At 38.7% G+C, this 22,202-nt stretch overlaps 1 protein-coding gene across 6 annotated transcripts in view; it reads left to right on the top strand.

The window, feature by feature from the left end:
* CDK14 (cyclin dependent kinase 14) overlaps window positions 1–22,202 on the top strand; it is a 548,605-nt gene that overhangs the window by 463,553 nt on the left and 62,850 nt on the right. The window contains exon 15 of one of the 6 annotated variants that reach the window (XM_045828170.1): window positions 1,865–1,971. The exons of the other annotated variants lie outside the window; for them this stretch is intronic. The gene's annotated coding sequence lies outside the window, so the exon portion shown is untranslated. Of the gene's footprint in view, window positions 1–1,864; window positions 1,972–22,202 lie in introns of those variants that run through there. 6 annotated transcript variants of the gene reach the window in all.

The raw sequence follows: 22,202 nt of genomic DNA, 5'->3' as shown, positions 1-22,202 counted from the left end.
TGGATTTCTGGCTTTTCTTGAAAAGTCAGCAACTCTGCGGTCCCTTGCTCCCAGCCCTGCCGGAAGTCTGAGTGGATGGCAGCCGCCTCCCTGGGGAAGGGCGTGTGCTCCCTGCTCCCTGGTGTTGCCCAAGGGCCATGTGGGCCACTCCACCCGGGGTCTTACTCCCACCAGGCCCTGTACACACCTTATCATGATGCAGCTTTGCTCGTCTTCCTCTACGGCTTGGTGACCTCTGCTGTTCTGCAGATGGGCAGCAGCATCTAAACAGGGCACTCTCCAGGCCCGTCAGCCTGTCTCAATCACCACACACACCTCCTAGATACGAGCACAAGACAGCAGCTTGGGAAAAGGCTGTGTCCCTCCTTACTGACAGGTGGAAAGGTCTGGGTTTTTGGAGTTATGTGCCCCTGTCAATGTCACATGACCCTCTTAAGCAAATAGAGAATCGGCTTTTTTATGGGGAAAGATTTTTCTTTGCTAGTCCATATCTGTTCCTTGCTCATGTGGATGCTTAGTAGTTCAACATTCGAGCAAACTGGAGGATGGATACAGCATTGCAGGAGTTCCTCCTTCTTTTCCTCTGTCTCTTAGTACGAAAGAGATTTACAGGCTGATTTGTCAACCTGGCAAAGAGAGCAAATTAAATGGTCCACCTCGTCCTGGCCAGATGGCTCCTTTGGGTGGAGCATCATCCTGTACACCCAATGGTTTCGGGTGTATCCCTGGTCAGGACACATGCTTAGGTTGTAGGTTCAGTCCCCAGTCGATCCCCGATGAGGGTGTGTATGGGAAGCAACAGATCAGTACCTCTCTCTCTCAGGTTAAAAAAAAATATGTCCTTAGGTGAGGGTAACAAAGAAATATTATTTCTATAAAGAAATATTGTCTACCTTGTCTTATGGGTGAAATGCCAGTACCCTGAGCTATTTTTGGTTTTAGATTTTGCCGGCACTCAGTGTGGGGGCCAGTGCTGGCTTCTTGGGAGTATGGTGATGAGTTAACGAATGGCTGGAGAGAAACGATCCCCAGGTGAAAGAGGATGAGTAAATATCAGCCAGGACTGGTAAACCTGCCACGTCATTTGTTGGTATGAGTGAGATTCTTCATTCCTCAGACCAGTTTTCCCTGCTGGATACAATGTAACCTGGAAGCACAACTATACCGCCCTGTAGCATTCATACTCCCATTCTGAATTTCAGCTGGTCAAACCAGGAGAGAATGGGTTGAGTTTTTGACCATTCCTGGTTCTGAGAGTGGTTTTAATTCACGAGGGTTGCAGCATAGGCCTTTGAAAGTCTTTAACCTACATTGCCATAATGAGGGCCCCTGGCTTTATAAGTCCTTCAGCAAAACAGAAAGTGGACTTCATTTGGGTTGCTCTCTCAAACACACATGCACACAAGCAAACACAGATGTCAGCGGCAAGGTCGTGTTCTTTCCTCTCTGCTCTTCGGAGATCTCTGCGACCTGAGCCTGGCCGGTCGAAGCTGCTGGAACGCGCGGGTCAGGGCAGCTTCTGGTAAAATGAAATCAGGCTCACAGAACAGAGGCATCAACGACTATTTGAAAAAAGATTTTAAAAGGTGCTTAGAACTGCAGTCGTTAGTATTTGAAAGCCTTTTTAAAATGCAATTTCTTTGCAGCATATTTTACAAACTAATGTCAGGGTATGTCTGCATGGTGGGAGCTCTTCCTCTAGAATTATTTGGTAATGATACAAATATTTTCTCTATGAATTTTGTCTTTTTCACATCAACTTGTAAAGCTTTAATATCATTACTGTTTTTGTTTTCTTACACATCTAAATACCTCACCTTGATTCAACAGTATACTGAGAGAACATCTGATTTTTTTTTCTCAGAAAAGCTGCAAGGAGACTGGACTCTAAGAGTTTTCTGTCAGCAGCAAAAGAAATCATTGTAATTTCTCCTCTGTGTGGATTTTGAATTTTAATCAGAGGGAGCCATCTTGGAGATCAATATATACAGCCTATACATTGTTCTAATGCAACCTGTACAATAGAGCTTATTCTGACCAATACTTGAATATCAAATTGTAGACACACAGAGCAAAAATTCTACGCAAATAAAGGTATTCATAAAGAAAAACATGGAATTTCCTAGATTTTAATTTCACTGTAGATGAATTAATTAACTGTCTAGAGCAGGATGTGGCATCTTAAATTTTTCTCAGATGTCCCAGTTCTTTGTAAAGTCCAGAAGGACTGGAAAGGAGAGGGCAGTGGAGGGGGTTGGGGCCCAAATAGGCTGAGGCTGGCATTTCAGCCACCTCTCCTGGGAGGTAAGACAGCGGGAAATGCATGGTATCACTTCTGTTTTTGAAATGAGGGAGGGCTGATAGACAGGCGTGTCTTAGGTCCTAATTTTTTTCCCGATGATACTTCAGTGCCAAATTGTTTCTGTACTTGCATACTAAGGTCACTTCATTATTTAGTTAAGAGAACTGGATTTGCATAAACTGGATAATGAGAAGCATTTCCACTGCAGCAGAAAGCAAGTTGGTTTCCTAGTCCTGTGACCAAATTAAATAAAAGAAAAACCACATGCAGCCAAGGTAAACACGGGATGGGTGCGGCTGAAGGACCGAAGCACCGTGCTCCCTGCACTTTGTTATCCTCTGAGGATACGACAGACTCAGGAGTTCACAGATTGCCCCCACTCTTTTAATCTGCATTGAAGGGTAAGACACTCTCAATGTCTGAGGGGGCCTTGAGTGTGCATAGAAATTTCCTCCAAGGAACAGGCTAGAAGCTATATGGAATACCACATCCATTAGTATCACTTACATGCAAACACAGCCCTATGTTGAGCTTAATTTTCCAGTCATTCTAAACAGACAGGAAGTGCACAGGCACTCTACTTCTTTTTTTGCTGAAGACAAGAAATAAGAAGGGCCTCTAATCTTTTAAACAGATGCTTTATGATTTTTTCTGATTTTAATGATATGTGCTCCTTATGGTACATCTCTTTTTGATGAATCAGCTGGTCTTCAGACCCTGTTAAATGTGTAATAAATATACAACTATCTGTCTAGTGCATGAAAAAATTGTAGTTGGTTCAAGTGCAAGAAGTTAACTGCATGCACATTTTAGAGACCTTCCCATTGCCTTATAGAATATTATCTTTGCTAATCAACATTATTTAAGTATTATATGACAACGAAAAAAAAGTGTTAGACTCTCTTGGCTTGACTTAGTCATCAAGCAATAATTAACTACAAGTAGTCTTCAGGTAAGCAGTAGAATGCATTAATTGCTAAGAATTCTGATCAAATGAGGTAAAGATTTTTTAAAAAGCAAACTCCAAACCAGATGCACTGCACTGGTGCTAAACATTCAGTAGAGCTGTACCCACACACCCCAGGGTGCCAAAACCCTGGAGATTTTTTAAAAATCCAGGTTCCTGAAGTCCATGAATCTGCATTTTAAAGACCCCCAAAGCATGTTGATACAAGTATCTCAACTGCATATAATGAAATATTTAGTAAATATCAAGAGTTGCATGTTTATAAAGTAAAATAATCAACTATTTGGGTCAGGACTAGATATAGACAAACTAGGAAAATCCCACCTAACCCTTCCTTTTTCTAAAGGAAGAGCAGTGTAGACTTGTACTAATAAGGCAACCACTAGCCTCATGTGGCTTTTTTAATTTAATTTTTAATTAATTAAAATTAATTAAGTTACAGTTTTGTTTCCTCAGTAGCAATGCCACATTCTGAGTGCTCAGTAGCCACATGTGGGTAGTGGCCACCCGATTAGCCGGGACGAATGTGGACCCTTTCCAACACCACAGGACAGTCTAAAGGACAACTGGTGAAGAGCATTTCTCCTGCCTGCCTGCCTGTTAACGGAGAATCAGGAAAATTAAACTGATTCAATCAGTAAAAATATGTGTCAGTTCTAGATTATAGCCACCTAAGAGAATCTTGAAATGTTTGAGGAGAGAAACTCTCAGATGAGGAAAGAGGCAGGTAGTGAAGTGAGAAGAACGGAGATGGATGATTGAGAGTGACAGAAAAGGCTTTGCCCTGGGAACAGGACAGACCACAAAAAAGTGGGTTTGGGGATCTTTTAGGAGAAAGAGACATGGTCAGCTTTCCTTGGTTAATGGCAGTCTTCGCTGAGATTGCTCTGGAAAGTAAGGAGGAACAGGCTGACAGTCCGCATATGTGCACAAAAACGGAATGAATCCAACAGGGGCTTTAGCTTTTCTGCCCCCTCAACCACCACCTCAGCTCTGCTACCTGCTCCTGGAGAAACAGCCACCTGTTGCTCTGCTTTACGCAGCTCAGTTTTCATGTTGCTGCATCCACTAACATGGCTTTCATCTTCTCCTCTCATAGCTTGTGCTGACTTGTCTCTGCTTGTGCATGAATCCTGCTCTTTGTCTCTCTTGTTCTGGGGCGGTCTGTTGCTGAGCTCCTTTCCTCAGATTCAGTTGGTCCACAGAAGCTTTTCTGATTGGTCTGGTCATTATCATGAAGTAGAGAGCAAGGCGTCAAGCGAGGCTGTTTTGTGAGTCTTCCCCAGAAGCTGCTGGCAGACGGTGGAACACTGGGTCGGGTGCAGAGCCCTGATTCAATCAGCTGAGCTGTGAATTGGGTGGCCAGCCTTTTCATTAGGTTGCCTGGGAAGAGGGCTCTGGGCTTAGCAGTCTCTGAAGCTTCTGTGAAACAAGCTGTATAGTCTGAAGGTACCTTGCCTGGACATTACCAAAGAAAATATCAGTCCACTACAGAGGGACACTCCAGTGTTCATCCTCATGGTGTGGTATTTTTGCCTAAAGGTCTTTTTAAGGCTGTGTTGCATTTTCTCAACTATAAACACCCCAGTTAGTATTTATCATACTATAAAAAAGTCAAAGGTTGGATCTAGCTTTCTTTCAGTAGCAGGAAGTCTTCTGATTTTTTTCCTTCAAGAATTGTTATTTTCTGCATGATCCTGCATTTTTTTTCCTCTCAAACATCTACATTTTTATTCTCTGTCGTCTCATGTAGTTGACAAGACTAGTTCTGGAAATAACAGGGAGAGAGGGAAACAAACCTTAGTGTTCCTCGAAGGTTTTCTCGGAAAGGATCCCTGGTTTGTGTCATTACCCCTACATTGCTGCACATTAAAAAATACATCTTATTCAGAAACTGACAGTGCTTCAAACCACAAATGCATAATGCGTATGAACACCTGACAGAGAAGAGGCTAGAATGTGGTTTAGATTCCCCACCCCATCCCCACCCCTTTTCCTCTGTGTCCCCTGTACCCCGGAGAGTCCGTTGTCTCCTCTAAACTCTGATACAAATTAGTACGCCATGGAAGTTGGTCTCTTCTCCCTTCCCTCTCCCTTTTCTGCCTCTCCTCTTCTCCCTTCCTGTGAATCCCCTCTGATCTGGGCTCTGCACCATCGCTGCCAGCCCTGTGTAGGGGTTCGAAAAGGACTCTAAGGCCTTCACTGTCTAATCTGCTTAATCATATCCTGGGATTGTGACAAAGCAGAATGAAAATAAAGTTCAATATAGGTATCATGCTTCATTCAGAGTGCATTTTTAAGTATCTATTCAGTTCTTTAATGTTGACATAATTTCCGAATTATAGAAAAGTTGCAAGAATAGTACAAAGAATTCCTGATACCCTTTATCCACGTTCCCCAAATGTTTGCATTTTACAATATTTGCTATTTTGTATTCATTTTCTCTCCCTCTCTCTTTTACTCTCTCCCTTTCTCTCTTACACACACACACAAATGTGTGTACACATATGTTGTTTTGTTAAACCATCTTTTTAACTTACATGAGATTCCATTACCTTTAAATATTTCAATGTGTTTTTCTTAAGAATTCAGAGTGATATTTTTAATTAAAAACAATAATAGTTTTTGTCCTTGCTTTCCCTTCTGTGATTGAGAATTTTTAAAAGCAAACTGGCCAAAAGAGAAGAAACGTTTGATGCTTTGCAAACTGGTTCATCAGCCCAAAGATGCTCAAAAATTGGCTATATTTTTGTGATTCAGTGTTTTAGGTCAGATGAGCTTTCAAAATGGGGGTGGGGATAGCACTACAACTTGTATCTCTGTCTTTTTAAAACCCAAATTAATTTCTTAGGGACTGTTTTGCCAGCAGCATAATATGAGTAAAGCTTTCTTATAAAAATAGTGGGCAGGGGATGGGATGTGGCTGGTAGCAAGAAGTGTGTTACAATGCTTGGCCACACTGTGATGAAATTAGCAGTCACGTATATTGTAATAGGTAGTTATAATCGATTCAGGTACTCTATTTTCCTTTTTATTTAATGTTGAGTCTTACAAATTTGGGATACAGAGGGAATCATCTCTGCCCTAAGCACACTGTATTGTATTATTAATACCAGGAGAGCAGCCGAGTCCCCCTAACAGTCTTTGTGGTCTGCAGATACCCTGAGAAATGTCTGAGCATAAAAGGAGGCTGATTGAGTTGAGGTGGGCTGATGGTCTGGGATGACATTTGAATGCATGGAGGGCAATGTCGAGATGATAATGTCGGGAAGGGAAGGCAAAAGGAAGCTTGAAACTACTCCCATTGTCCTGCAACGCTCATCACTCCTCCTGAGCCGTTCCTCCCGTGGGAGCTCTGTCTGAGTAGAAAAAGGGAGTGGGACCAGGAAGGTGCTCACTGGGGCTTTGGGACAAAAGCCAAGGATTCAGGTTCTTAGACACATTAACATTCTAGACAGATAGCAGATGTAATGAAAAGCACAACCCAAATGTATTTCAAGTCTTAACAAACTTAAGCATCTTAGCTAAATTATTACAAGTATATTTAACAAAATGTTTGCAATACTCTGAGATGCTTCTATGAATAAAGCTTTTAAAAACATCAAATCAGTTGTGCAAATGAATAATTTACCAGATCTCATTTGGAATTTAGGATAGCTGTTTCCTCTACCAGCACACACACTCACGCACGCAAACACACGCACTCTGTATGCTCCCACAGCCAAACAGAATCATTTTTCAATAGTCCTGGAGTTGCTAGGATAACATCATAGATTATCAAAGGGTTGCTTTTCCACCTAAGGAAATAATGCACAAGGTCTCAAACAGCAAACAATGCAAACGTGGGAGAAATGGATGGAAATATGACTCCTAAGAAATATCACCATGTATGCCAAGCGTGAAATCAAATATTGTGGCTATTAACTGCCATACTTGGGTGAATTTTTTCCCCTTTAAATTATTACCATTTTTTAATGTGGTTTGCATTATGTACAGTGCCCTTGGATTTTTAATTGCTCTGGATTATCATATTCAATGCAATTAGTAAAAGGCCCTCAATTACATATAATTATTACTGTAAATGGGGCTACTGGCCTAATTACTATAAATGAGGAAAGATGTGTGATTATCATGTGCAATTAAATCATGTACAGTGTTTATTTTGCATTATTACATACAATGGTGTAATGATTAATTATATTGTATCATTTCTTGGTCAAGAAATCTATTTTACATTAAGATACCTAGAATTGTGATCCATTGTCAAAAACCTGGGTTCTGGATCTTTTTTCCTAAGGTAATTGAGTTCCTCTATTGATTGTGCACAAACAAAAAAAAATCTGGAAAGAAAAAATATATTTTACCTCCATTAATTAACAATGTCCAGATTATCCTGTGTTCAGTGTTCAGTTGTTCTTGAGCCCAATGCCAAGTTCTACCATACCTGTTTGTTTATATGTAAATGAGCAAAAATCAACACCCCTAAATGATGGTAACATTTAAAACATGCCCGAAGATGGGGGCGGGGGAAGGAGGTCTTTCCTTCATTGTGGCAAACATGATAATCACCCCTAGTTTACAAATGCACACTTAACAAGCTTATAGCACATAATTAATTCTGCAAAGGATGCTTTTTGACAGTGGGATATGAGAATTGCATACTGATAGTGGCAGGAGAAATAAATCTATTTTCTCTACGTCAGGTAGGGTGTTCTTCAGAAACTGGCACATCTCAGAGGTGTTGCTCTCAAAATGATCTCAGGATGGAAAGAAATCAGTAATTACAGAGCCAGCCATTCAGTTGTGTCCTAATTTTCCCATCAGTTTTTCAGTATTTCAGCTGCCTCAGAGACTTAAAGTATTCTCATTAGGTAGCTGCGGAGGCAGCCGCTTGCCTACTCCCTCGTTCTCTCACTCGAATTTCCTTTTTTTTTTTTTCATTCCTGCCTTGGGAGTGACTGTGAAGATCATTTGCTGGAATGATTGGCAGGTTAGAGGATTCGATCAGATGAGTTCCTCTTAGTGCAGGTCAAAAAGGCTAGTTAGCAGGAGCTGTCGAAAAATGCCAGCAGCATTCGAAATGGGAAATGTCATGACTTCGAGGCAGGGGGTGCCACCTGGAACAGAAGGCCCCCAGCTCATTAGCAAGTTACAGGATGCGGGCTTAACTGGAGGGAGCAGAGGAGGAAAGATAATACCCAATAGGAAAAATGATTGTGAAGTGGAATTGATTTCATGTATAATTTGTTTATCACTAGAGGGGACAAATGCTGTCCTTCTGACATGAGCAGAGAAGTGTGGACTATGAATGAAGCCACTTAGCATAATCTCCAGGTTGAGTTTTGGATTTAAAGAATGCAAACTTCTTTATTCTTAACTGTGGAAATGATCAGGTCATGTTACATTAATTAAAGCTGACATACTCTCAAATGTTTTATCTGGGCGATGTGGCAATTCAAGAGAAACAGAGACGGGCAACTTTAGAAAATAAGAGGGATTTTTTTTTCCTCTGCTGGTGTGGAAGACTAGCTCAGTTGCATACTGAATTATAAAAGGGCTGTGGTGAGCTAGGCTGCACCAGTCAAACCTGGGCTTCCCGATTCTTATGCAAACCCTTTGGGAGATTTAGATCCAATCCATGTTAAAATATATATGTATATTTTAGAATATGACTATCATATTTTGGTACAATGTTAAAATTTTGATCTGTTTTTTAAAGGGGGGAGCTCTCCAATTTCATGGCTTCCTAGTTGTCAGTTCATCTAGAATTCCATATTTTGCCATAAACTTAGCAAATTACAGTAGCCATATCTGTCAACAAAAGGAAGCTACAAAGATGTCCTAACAGGGAAAATTAATCAGCAATTTGTAAAAGAAGAATGTAATGGCAAAACAAAAAATAATATGCCTAGTATGTACTCAAATTAAACTCCAAATTTAAAGGTTCCAGTATTCATACAATATGTTAAATGGGCTTTAGTGTAAAGCCTTTTCTGCATATATTCCAACAGAAAGTGTTTCTTTTGATAAGAAACTTTTATGATATCATTTATTTTTCACGTGGAGGTCTTCATTTGTTAAGTCACAAATGCCACAGCTGTACGTCTTTCTGGATGAGCACTAAAGGATGTTTACTTAGCATCCAGATTTTGGTTTAGACATATTTTCAAAATGTCTTTGCCCTGAGTTTCTCTTCTTTCTCTTAAATATTGAGACAGTTTATGAGGCAGATATGAAGTAGCTAAAGCTTGTTTTATCAAGCAGCCTCAGACTGCTGCCTTAAGTGAGGAGGAATCTGAAAACCTCCTAGTCAAGACACTGCTGGAAAATTCATTCTGTTCTGTATTCAGCATAAAAAGCTTAGCATTAAGCTACTGAATATAGCTGTCAAGATGTACTGTGTTCGTTTTGTCAAATCTAAAAATTTAAACATCAGTATGAATCCACTCATCCCCTCGTTTGGGAATTTTATTGTGTGGTCCAAAAGCTGGCCTTTGAAAAAAAATTACGAAATAGTGTTTGAAACGGTTCGTCTACAGTTAAGATTTTTTTTATTCTTCCACAGTAACTCAATTTGTTCATAACTGACAGATTTATTAGAAGAATGAATAAATCAACTATTTTAAGAGAAAACATTGTGAAGAACTTTCAAGTAAGACATTTGGGTCTAAGTGGGGTCCAAGTGGATTTTGCAGTTTCAGACTAGTTTTAAGTAAGATGTCCTTACTTCTCGGATGGGCAAGCCACAGGTGTCCTGCATTCAGAGCCACAGGTGGAGGGTGCTGTCTGCGCAGGCCTCCGCTCACTGCCCTCCCCTTTCACCGTTCCCTGCCCTCCACCAGGCCTTCCTCTCCACTGATCTTGCATTCCTCTCAGTTAACCCCCTCTCCACTCATTAAAGTAGTGTCTGGTACATATTGTCATTCGTATATTTATCATTCCCTGGTTTGAATCTTTCCACAATATGGATTGACTGGCCCTGTTGTTAAAATTTCACCTTCAGATTTGTGGGTTCCACTAGATAAGGCCCCTAGGTTCTGAAGAAATGGCATCCTTGTAATTGTCCTCTATATCGGTTCTCAACGGTTCTCAATGTGTGGCTCAAGTACCCTGGGGGTTCTCAGAGACTCCATGGGGTCAAAACTTGTTTTCCTGAAAGTACTAAGATGTTCTTTGCCCTTTGCACTGTGTTGACATTTGCCCTTAGGGTACAAAGCCTGGTGAGGAAAACCGCTGTCTCCTTGGCCCAAACCAAGGCAGTGCCACCAGACTGTATTCCTAGGCACTGTTTCCTTTACAACCTCACAATGGTAATTGTTTTTAAAAGTCAGTTCCACTTAATGCTGTTCTTGATGAAGAGGTAAAAATCATTAATTTTGTTAGTCTCTCCTTTTGAGTAAATATGTTTTTAGAGTTCATTGCGACTCAGTGGGAAGTTTGCATAAACCATCCCCACAGTTGCTCAGGCTGACTCAGGGAAAGCTCTGGTGCAGGTATTTGAGTTGCAAGGTGAACAAGCTCTTTTATTTCCTGAAACATGGTTTTCAACTTGAAAGAATGACTGACAGAGAAATGTGGTTATTTAAACTGGGGTATTTGGCAGACATTTTCTTAAAAATAATAAAAAATTGAGCCCGTCACCTGAGGAAAACAGCTCATAGTGTTTGCTGCCAAAGACAAAATTAAAGCTTTCAATAGAAAATTAGAGTTCGGGGAAACTCTAGAAAACTGTGTTTGGCACTCTGAGCTTGTCAATTTCCCAAATACTTTTCAAGTGAGATGGACGGTGATACAAGCAAGTGGGATTTTTTAATATTGTGTAGTGAAATGTGTCAGCACTTGAAAGATCCACATAACTCATTCAACCAGGGTTTTCCAAAGGGCCAATGCATGATTGAGAAAATCATTGCATGAATAAAATATTTACTAAAATTATAAAATTAACCAAGAAGTTTTAAAGTAACAGAACTCGAATTCATTGATATGGTTTCAGATTTCCCAGTGCAACTAACCCTAAAGAAACTGCCACTGCCTGAGGGTTGCTGTAATGTAGAAGAAGAATGTATACCTACAGTTAGCTGAAAGGGCTAGTAAAACACTTCCTTCTTTTCCAACTGCATATCTGTGAGAGGCCATATTTCCTTCAGTTGCCTCACCCAAAACAACATATCATAGAACAGATTAAGCGCAGATGCGGATAGCGAATTTAGCTGTTCTCTGTTCAGCAGACATTAAAAAGATTTCTGTAATAAAGCAGTGCCACCCCTCTCACTAATTGCATTTGGAAAAGATAGTTCTTTTTATTCAAATAATGGTTTTATATTAACATGTAATGGATGTATTTTTTATGAATTAATAAATATTTTAAATAATCAATTTTAATTATAAATATAGTAAATATCAATAGCTGTAACCCATGTAAACAAAAGTTCTTTGGGGATCCTCTATAATTTTTAAAATATCAAGGGTCCTTATGATCAGAAAGCGTGAGAACCACCACCCTGTATTACTAGGGCTAAGTATTAGCCCTAACATGCTAATTATGTGTGTAACATTTTTTTCTCCATGTATAAATGACTGTTCACTGAAATGTTTTGGCTATATAAAATTATTCCAGTTCTATGCATCTGATTGAATATCTCAGTTTTTCTGAGGGCACAGTGGGTAAAATCTCTGTTCCTGTGTTCACACAAATACCTACAGTATAGTGCCATTTACTACACCCTTGATGGTTAGTAGACCAAGTCTTAAAAGACCTTTGCCATATATTAGTGGTTTGGGCTGTAACTTTTCCTTTTTTATGTGCATTAGATTTGACCTTGTCTGGAGAGGCTCTGATTGTAAAACACTAAATCGTCAGGCCATTTTCGTAGCTGGTTTATAGGACTCAGGAGGACTTTCTGTACAGCGCCTGGATCAGATTTAGTGTAAATGCATTTTCTCTCAGAAGGGACTCAGGTTTTTCTCCACCCACCTACTAGACAGCAGCTCGTGGAAATCGGCATGCATTGTGGGATTGCTAATTGACAGTTCCTACTCAGCACAAGTAGCAGTCAGATTAGGGTTGTGGGTTATTTTTAATTCTTTGTTTTGAAATACTTGTAGAAAGCTATACACTTCACCAATTTTGAGTATTAACAACCTTTATAACCATGGTACAGTTATCACCTTAAGAAATTAACTTAAGTCCCATACAATTAATTAAACTACAATTTTATTTGTAGGTTACCTATTTTCACACTCATGCCCTTCTTCTACCCCAGGACTGCATCCAGGGTACCATATTGCATTTATCATAAAGTCTCCTTAGTCTCCTCTGGTCTGTGGCAGTTTCCCAATCTTCCCTTTTTTCTCCATCACCTTGAAGCTTTTGAAGAGTACCGTTCAGGTATTTTATAGAATGTTCTGTGTGATGTTTTCTCATGGTTAGATGGGGTTATGGGTTTTGGAGAAGAATACCACCAAAATGAAATGCTCTTTTCATCACATCATGTCAGGAAGTACATGACACCCACATGACCTATCACTGGTCCTGTTGACCTTGATCACTATTTTCGGTTCCATAGACCACATGACATCCAGAAAGTAAAATCTGAGAGGCAGAAGGTCTGGGATGGGTTCTCAATCAATGGAAGGAATTCAAGATGAGTTACTGAACTGAGGACAGAGCCACCTGGTGACAGATTGAGAAGAGAGACAGAGAAATGACTCTCAAGGGTTAGGCCTGGCCAAAAATTGTCAGAAATGGAGGAGAGGAGTTCACGGATGGAGAGGACAGTGTTCGAGTTAAGAATCCTGAGATGTTCCAGCCTGTGACTCAGGATCAGTGGTAGAATTTAGCAAGATGCCTAACAGAGGGTGAAATATATTTTGTGGACATGAATAAATGTGTGGCTATTTCACACATGTTGGGAACAAAGCCCAAGCTTTTGCTTCTCCACATTGAAGTCCCTTGTTGGGAGTCTGCCTTCCTCACCAGAATCCAGCCTCAGAAAAGAGGAATTTGTTTACTGCCTTATCCCCATTTCACTATTGTATCCCCATCTCCTAGTATGGAACATAATTTATGCCCAATAAATATTTTTTAGACATTGTTGGAATTAGTAAATATCCAACAAACTCACCATACCAAAACCTTCTGTCCTCTCAGCAAGCAGTTTTTGAGTAGCCATTATATGGGTGTTGTTTTAGGTACAATTTTTTTAATTTTTAAATTTTTTCAATTGCAGCTTACATTTAATATTATATTAGTTTCAGGTGTACAGCACAGCGGTTAGACAATCATGTACTTTATAAAGTGTTCCCCTATATTTCCAGTACCCACCTAGCACCTGACATAGTTACTACAATGCTATTGACTGTATGTTCTATGCTGTACTTTATACTCCTGTGACTGTTTTGTAACTACCAACATGTACTTCTCAATCCCTTCACATTTTTCAGTCCTCAATCCACCTCCCCTCTGACAACTATCAAGTCTGTTCTTTGTATCTGTGAATCTGGTTTGTTTGTTTGCTTATTTGTTTGTTTGCTTATTTATATTGTTCTTCAGACTCCACATATAAGTCAAATCATATGACATTCATCTTTCTCTGATGGACATTTTACTTAGCATAATACCCCCTAGGTTTGTTCATGCTGTCACAAATGGCAAGATTTTTGTTCTTTTTTATGGCTGAATAATATTCCAGTGTATATAAATATCCAGTCATCATTTGGTGGGCACTTGGGTTGCCTCCATAGCTTGGCTATTATAAATAACACTGCAATAAACATGGGGGTGTATATAGTCTTTCAAATCAGTGTTTTGTCTTTTTTTGGCTATATACCCAGAAATGGGATTGCTGGGTCATAAGACAGTTTCATTTTTAACTTTTTGATGAACCTCCATACTCTTTTCCACAGTGACTGCACCAGTCTGCATTCCCACCAACAGGGTACCTCTTTTCTCCACATTCTCACATTTATTATTTGTTGATTTACTGATGATGGCCATTCTGGCAGGCATGATGTGGTATCTTGCTGTAGTTTTGATTTGCATTTCTCTGCTGATCAGTGACATTGAGCATCTTTTCATATGTCTATCAACCATTTGTATGTCCTCTTCGGAAAAGTGTCTGTTTGGGATTTTTGGACCATTTTATAATTGGATTGTTTGTGGGTGTTTTTCTGTTTGGTTGTTTTTTGTTTTTTTGCTTTTGGAAGACACAATTTAGAGAGACAGATACATTTAAATTTCAGGATAGGCTACAGCAGAAGTTCCCATGAATCTACATGGGAGGACACAGGAGGTAAAAATTAATTTTTTATTTTCTTGAAATAAGTACTCTAGATATCCTTGGAAATGTTTCACCAAAGAAGAGATTTTGAGCAAAAGAAGGAATTAGGTTTTCCATGGGTACAAAATGAGGAAAAGAAGTGTGTTTGCAAGCAGAGGAAACACTGGGAGCGAAGCCATGTCACAAAGCATCTTAGGGAATGTCTGTGAAGCTACAGGGCACGGGGAGGGGGCATGAGAAGAGGTGGGACTGAAAAAGTGATTGAAGCTACATTGTGGAGGGTCTGGAATGACACACTAAAGAGTTTGGATTTTAATGCGATTGCCCGTGGGGAAATATACATGACCTCCTGGTCAGGCATGGGGCCGTCAAACGTCTTAAAGTTGGAGGATTCTTTAAGGATCATGTAACAACCTTCAAGGAAGATGTGATTTTTTTTTTTGGAATTTCTGATTATGGTCCATCATGTCTTGAAAGTAAGTAAAGAAAATGCATAAAATTTTATTCACACTTGTATCTAACATATTAGAATATTAGAAATTAAACCAACACTTACCCTTCTCTTTAGCTGAAACCTACTCATCCCCTAGCCCTAAAATTATGTGAATCTATTTTGGGAATGGCTCCTCTAGTATACATTTTACAATATGCATGTAATGTACTTCTTGAAAAGTTATGCACAAATTATTTTAGTTAAAAGAATATGTTTTCTGTGTTCATATCCTATTTGTAAAATGAATGATGACCCATTTAATTTAATTTTTGTGAATATGTAGAATTTTACATGTTAAGATATATTGACAACATTTGGGGAAATGCAAAACTAAAAAATGAGATAACTGATTTTTCAGGAATAAAAATGTAAGACAGTTTTTGAAGTTGAAAGAAATATTAAAGAATTTAGTATCTTCATGATCTTGCTTGTAATGTGCTTAGCACTCAGTAGGTGTGCAAAAGTTTTTTCATGAAGAAATTCATACTGATGTTTATGTACTTTAAGTATCTATAAGAATTAACTCCAGTTTTTATGTCCATTTTGCCTAAATACAAATAAACTTTTAAGTATTTGAAGATCTTAAAATGTGTCTAACCAGTTTTTTAAACCACCTAATATTTAGTAACTCAATAACTTTTTGATGGTAGTGCTGATAGTGACAAATAAAAAATGTTAAAATGACTAACATAAGACAGATTAAACATAAATCATTTAGAAATGATGACTTGAATATTTTAAAAGGAGTTTTTAAGTACACTAAAGTATATCAAACTAGTTAGAATATTATGCAGCCAAAAAATTGCAGTTGAAAGCAAATAACAAGGAGAAATACATGTAATAATGTGAAAAAAGTATAATACTTGTACATATAAAATATGTATGTAAAGAAAAATGACAAAGGAAATACATTAAACTGTTATATACCTGTTTTAGCAGAAAAAATGTTTTTTACAATTTTATTGTATATTTAGTAAAGTTAATAATTGTACAGTTTTATAGCCAAAGTAGTTTCTCACTGTAATTCCAACCTCAGACTCTCCTTAGATGTGTTTGAGTTTAGTTTTTTAAAGTATATTTATTGATTTTAGAGAGAGAGGAAGGAGGGAAGAGAGAGAGAAACATCGATTGGTTGCCTCCCATACTCACAACTAGAGATCGAACTTACAACCCAGGGATGTGCCCTGGTGAAGAATGGAACCACCAACCTATTGGTATGGAGGATGATGCTTCAAACAACTAAGCCACACAGGCCACGGCAAGGCCAAGTTTTTTGATGCTGTCTCATTACCAGACTTTCCTCTGTAGATAGTAGTATATGGTGAAGAACCAAATACCAAGCCAACAAACTTATTTATGACCACAGAGCATTTCATAATTTAACATTTAAAGTATTTGTCTTAATACTAAGAAATGCTGGTACATTAACACTGGAGATAGCAATGTCCAAATGATTAAGGAACAACATGAGACCATAATTTAGCCCAAAGCAAATAGAAGAGCTAGAGTAAACACCTCAGATAAGAATTTGAGACTCCAGATCTTTCCTTCAACCTACTTCTTATTTCAATACATTTTCCCAAAGACTGCTTTTTGAGTCTTTTTTTTTTGAAACATCATCATCTTTCCTATGCCAACACTAACTGCTCAGTGTTGTTTTGTGGGTTGAGAGGATGGAGGCATTGCAAGAAAGCCATGACTGTTTCCCAGTTTGATCCATTTAACTATAGTTCAACAGCTCTTGGCTGATGGAAGGACTTCAAGGTAAATAATTTCTTTATTAACCCCCCACCCCCAAATATCTCCTCTTCATGATAGGTGTTAGTCTGCCTGTGAGAACTTAATACAATCCTTAGTGGTCCACTACCCACCTGCCAGGACCTGAAAGGTTTGCAAGAGGTCAGAAATTAAGATCCTTACCCTTACCTCTGTTGTGTCCAAAGTTTAAGGGTAAGGGAGAGAGGCTGGTGAGACAAAAGTCATTTCCACTTATTTGTACCTTTTATATTTGTAACACAGGGTACAAATGAATTTTGAAAAGATATATGTGCAGAAAGTGAATTTGCAAAATTGTTATATTGTGTGTTTGCACAAACATATTTGAGACCTAAAACCAGCTTAGTATGTGGTCATTTTACATAAATAATTTTCAAACATAAAAACTTGTATTTATATATTTGTGTCACAAAAGCAATTTGTTTTCACTTCCTTTGTGACTTTCTGCGGTACTTCACCGTTCAGAAAGCTTTGCTTTTTGAACTTTTTTTTTGCATTTTCCAATTTCGACCTTCAATCCATTTCTTGACTTGAAATGTTACCAGAGAGGATCAAAAAGAAAAGCAAAATGTGTGTATTTGCTGGGAGGTGAAAACAAGGCAGAGGGAGGAAGACTGCTGGGGGGAAAAAGATTTAAAGGAGAAATAGAATGAATGCTTTCACTTGTTGGCTTTTAGCACCTTAGGAATTATGCAGGGAATTAACTATGTAATAGTTAATAATTAACTATGTAATAATTAACTATGTAATAGTTAATTACAACTAAATGAGCCCCCTTTTTAGGCCCAGGGAGCTGACTGTCAGAGCTGTGAAGGATGTGGAATTAGAAGACTGGTCTCCATGTCAGGCAGCGGATGGTCTCTGCGGAGAGCCAGAGAAAAGATAGCTGGGTGAGAGTAGCCTTGGATGAGGGAGCCACGGATAGCATTTGCATACTTTTCCTGCAAAGGAGGTTTAATCCAAAGAAAGAAGGAGATTTCAGTATTGTCAGGCAGGCTTTGTTCAGGGGAAAGAGCAGAAGGAAATCTGCTGAAGGGGCCTTTCTCAAAGCCTTGGTCTCAGCCTTGAGGTTGTTCTACTAAAGTTATGTTCTTGAGGGCTGTTTGCACACTATTGTGTGTTTGAAGATCTTCTAAACCCAAAGGGCTCAAAGTATCCTCCTTTGCCGGCACAAAAGAAGGGAATTTGTGTGGTAAAAATGACTCGTGTTGCAAACTGAACCCAAGCACCTTTTGTTCTTGCACAAAATACTCTGAAGTTCCAAGGATGTCTTTCCGAGCCAGACCGAGTGAGTTGTAGCATAAAAGGGTTTGCAGGCTAGAAAACAAGGACAAACCAACCCACACTTACGTCTTCCTTTGACAGCTCAGAGAAGGCCATAATGTAATTGCCCAAAAGCAAGATGGCTCAAAATAATATGGCCGATAACAAGCAGCTTTTGATTGGCTTGGATTATTTTTGCCCTATTTCCTTACAAAGTGTTTGTGATGGAAGTGTTTAAGTCTAACGTTGAAGCAGATTATTTGCATCACTAAGCAGTGCAACTATTCTGACCACACCACCAACCTTCTGTTTTATCTGGTAACCCGAGCTGATGCTTCCCGTCCGCGTCCAATTTTCAAAACTGTGCCTTTTTTCCTAAACAATGACACTCCACTCTTCACCACAAGTTTTTCTAATAATGTACACATTTATAGTGAAGATGTAGATCTGTAATACCTGCTTACCTAGTAAACACCAGAAATCAGGACTCATTTCAACTTCACTAGTTGGTTTGAGCCTAAGTACCCATAATCCTTATACTTGGGGAAAGTATGTATTGAAAACACAGAATCTGAGTGTTAAATATAACAATGAGCATGTTTATAAGGGTAGTGTGGACAGTTGTGTCTTGTAAATGTATGATCTTAACACGTTATGTGTAGAATTGAAAACATACAAACAAAACATAGCTGGTAGCTGATCAAGCAGGATATATAATAAAACTTGATTTTGGAGGTTAGAAAAAAAAACATGTATTTATACATAGCAACTGATTTAGCTTTAGATTTTTTTAAGGATATTGCTTTATCCTTTTTTGTTATTATTGTTGATCCTTTTCCTGGATTTTTGGCACATCTGGAGGTCTTCATGAAAGATCCTATACAGATTCAAAATAAAAATAAGTAATGAAAAATCTGTTTATCTATGGTCTAAAAGACAAGGAAGTATCCATCTGAGTTTCAAAATAAAGGCAAAACCTGCAACATGTTAAAAGAAAGAGAAAGATTACTTTGAAATTAACATGAGCCAGCTTCTGAGAGAAAAGTTATGCCTTCTTCATTAGTAAGTTGGGAAAACTTTTTATCATGGTAATCATATTTTTGGGTTTCCACTGATGTTATGATGCCAGTGACTTTGGATCACAGGTGAAGTTGGAAGCTAGGACATTGACAATGGCCAAATGAGAGCTTTCTGAAGTTATAAATGAGTGGATAAAATGTGCCTGCTACTTTCCTAAATGCGTTATGTTTTTGTCATGGTTGAACTGCTTGTCTCTGATCTAAGTAAACTCTGCTTTGCTGGAAATGGTGCATTTCTTTTTCCTGCTTTGCATTTTTCCCTGTGAGAAGCGTGTCTGAATCGGGGGGACCTGAATATATCTCTTTGTTGCTGAGCTTGTCAAGCACAGCGCTGTGTTCTCTTTCCCACCATGAAGGTCAGGCCGCTGGGGGCCAATCTGTTTGCTGAAATGAACCCTACTGTCTATCCCTGGTGTCTGACAGATCGAAGCAGTTGTCTGTGTTACTGTGCTTTCAATGCTGACTAAATGCCTCGTTTTCCAGGGAAATGGTACTATATATAGGCTACGTTGAAAAGATAAAATGTTTAGAAGGGACTGGACTTTGGATGTTAATATTTATCTAAAAGGAAAATTTAATTAACTTTCTAAGAACGTATTTACAGATTCAGGAAGTTAACTATAGGCACTGTGTATACCACACACACACCCCAAGGTAAGCATTCACTTGTGATTTATACTTCTAAAGACTTATATTGTGGGTTTTTTTTAATTGGAGTAATAAAATTATGAAGTATGGAACTGTTTCAATAGTAGAATTGTAGAAGTAAGAGTCTTTTGTTCACTTAGATTTCAGTTTCATGTATTTTGATCAGGGGTATGTATAAAGCCTGAAGAAATTTGTACTGTGCTGAGCCTCACTTCAATACTCTCCAGATAATTGAGCTAATTAAATCTTTACCAACATTAACACAACTCCAGCATTCCTTGGATAGTGGATAATTATTGCATGAACATGGCAAGCTTAAACTAAACAGACGAAAATAGAGTTCTGTGGAATGGGTATTGAGCTTATTCTTTATTCATCTTTTGATAAGGTTTAATTAAAACTGCCTCTCTCCATTGTGGTGAGAATGAATGTGCTTGTTTTCTTAGTGAAAAGCAAATTATTCACTTCAGCCACGGTTCAGTAATCAAAGCTTTTGCAGAGTTTTGGGTTATAGTGTAGCTGTGGGGATATAATTGCTGCAATTCTGTGTGGAGGCTTTATCTTTTTTTATTACTTTCTCTGATTTGTTTTTGTAGAAAGAAATTTGTAAAAGTACATTTCGTGACTTGGTGTGGGAGTACATATGTTTGAAGGCTTGTCATAGATTTAACATGGCGAGATTTTTTTAAGGTGTATTTTTTATAGCCCCTTGCTAACATGGAAGGTGAAAAGGGACACACATTTAAATAGTTGGCATTTGAGATGATCTTTTAAGTTAGTGAAGAAAGATCAATGAAATCTTTAGGTTCTGTGCCTGCCCCTGGATTGACATATGAGTGCACAGTCCCTAAAGGGGAAAAAGTAGTAGACATTTGCAAATTTTCCCAAATGGGTATTTGCATTCTCTTTCACTTTCCCTGAGTCCACCAGAAATATGTTTTGAATTGTTCTTTGGAAGGGGGTTGGTTTTTCCTCCTTAATGTTCGTGATAACTTTGTAGCATGAAAAGAGTTTATATGTATTAATGACCATTTGTTTTGGAACTTATTGTCACAATTGTCCTGTGATTTCTTTTCCTTTCTCCTTCTTTTGTTTTGAGTCAATGGGAGATTACAAGGACACAGGATGTTTTATAAAGCCAAGGACAAAAATAAAAATAGGCCTCAGGCGTAAACTGGAAGCAGGGACCTAAGCACAGACAGGCTTTCTCTCTTTGTCCGTCTTTTCCTATTGCCTTCATTCTGAAGCTCCCTGCTTCTCTGGTCCATGTGGTGGAAACCAAGTTGACTTGTCCCACGGTTTGTCATAAAAGGCCAGGCATCACTCTAGGTCAGCATTCCCAATCCCTCCGAAGGGAATCTGCCCTTCTTGGATCAAGTGAAATAGTCCAACATCTAAATTTTAGGTGCCTCTATTTGTCACTTCTTTTTTTTTAAGTATAGTTTATTGATTGTGCTATTACAGTTGTCCAAATATTTTCCCCCTTGGCCCCCTTCACCAAGTACCCCCACTTCCCTCCAGCAACCCTCCCCGCCTTACTTCATGTCCATGGGTCATGCATATAAGCTCTTTGGCTTCTCCATTTCCTATAATATTCTTAACATTGGTAGGTATTTTGTACCTACCAATTATGCTTCTTATTCCCTGTACCTTTTCCCCCATTCTCCCTCTTCACCTCCCCACTGATAACCCTCCATGTAATCTCCATTTCTATGATTCTGTTCCTGTTGTAGTTGTTTGCTTAGTTTGTTTTTGTTTTTATTTTTTTAGATTCATTTGTTGATAGTTGTGGGTTTGTTGTCGTTTGACTGATCATAGTTCTGATCTTCTTTTTCTTAAATAAGTCCCTTTAACATTTCGTATAATAAGGGCTTAAGGATGATGAACTCCTTTAACTTGACCTTGTCTAGAAAGCACTTTATCTGCCCTTCCATTCTAAATAATAGCTTTGCTGGTAGAGTAATCTAGGTTGTAGGTCCTTGCTTTTCATCACTTGGAATACTTCTTGCCAGTCCCTTGTTACCTGCAGAGTTCCTTTTGAGAAATCAGCTGATCGTCTTATGGGAACTTATGTGTAGGTAACTCTCTGCTTTTCTCTTGCTACTTTTAAGATTCTCTCTTTATCTCTAACTTTTGGCATTTTAATTATGATGTGTCTTGGTGTGGGCCTCTTTGGATCCAACTTGTTTGGGACTCTCTGTGTTTCCTGGACTTATATGTTCATTTCCTTCACCAACTTGGGAAAGTTTTCATTCTTTTTTTTTTTCAAATAATTTTTCAATTTCTTGCTCCTCTTCTTCTCCTTCTGGCATCCCTATGTTTTGGATGTTGGCACATTTGGAAATATCCCAGAGTCTTCTTATTCTCTACTGTTTTTTTTAACTCTTATTTCTTT

Source organism: Phyllostomus hastatus, unplaced genomic scaffold (genome assembly GCF_019186645.2).
Source record: "Phyllostomus hastatus isolate PE091 unplaced genomic scaffold, TTU_PhHast_1.1 phas_scaffold_78, whole genome shotgun sequence".
NCBI lineage: Eukaryota > Metazoa > Chordata > Mammalia > Chiroptera > Phyllostomidae > Phyllostomus > Phyllostomus hastatus.
Note: the sequence above shows the minus strand (reverse complement) of the source record. Positions and strands in the feature narration are given on the sequence as shown.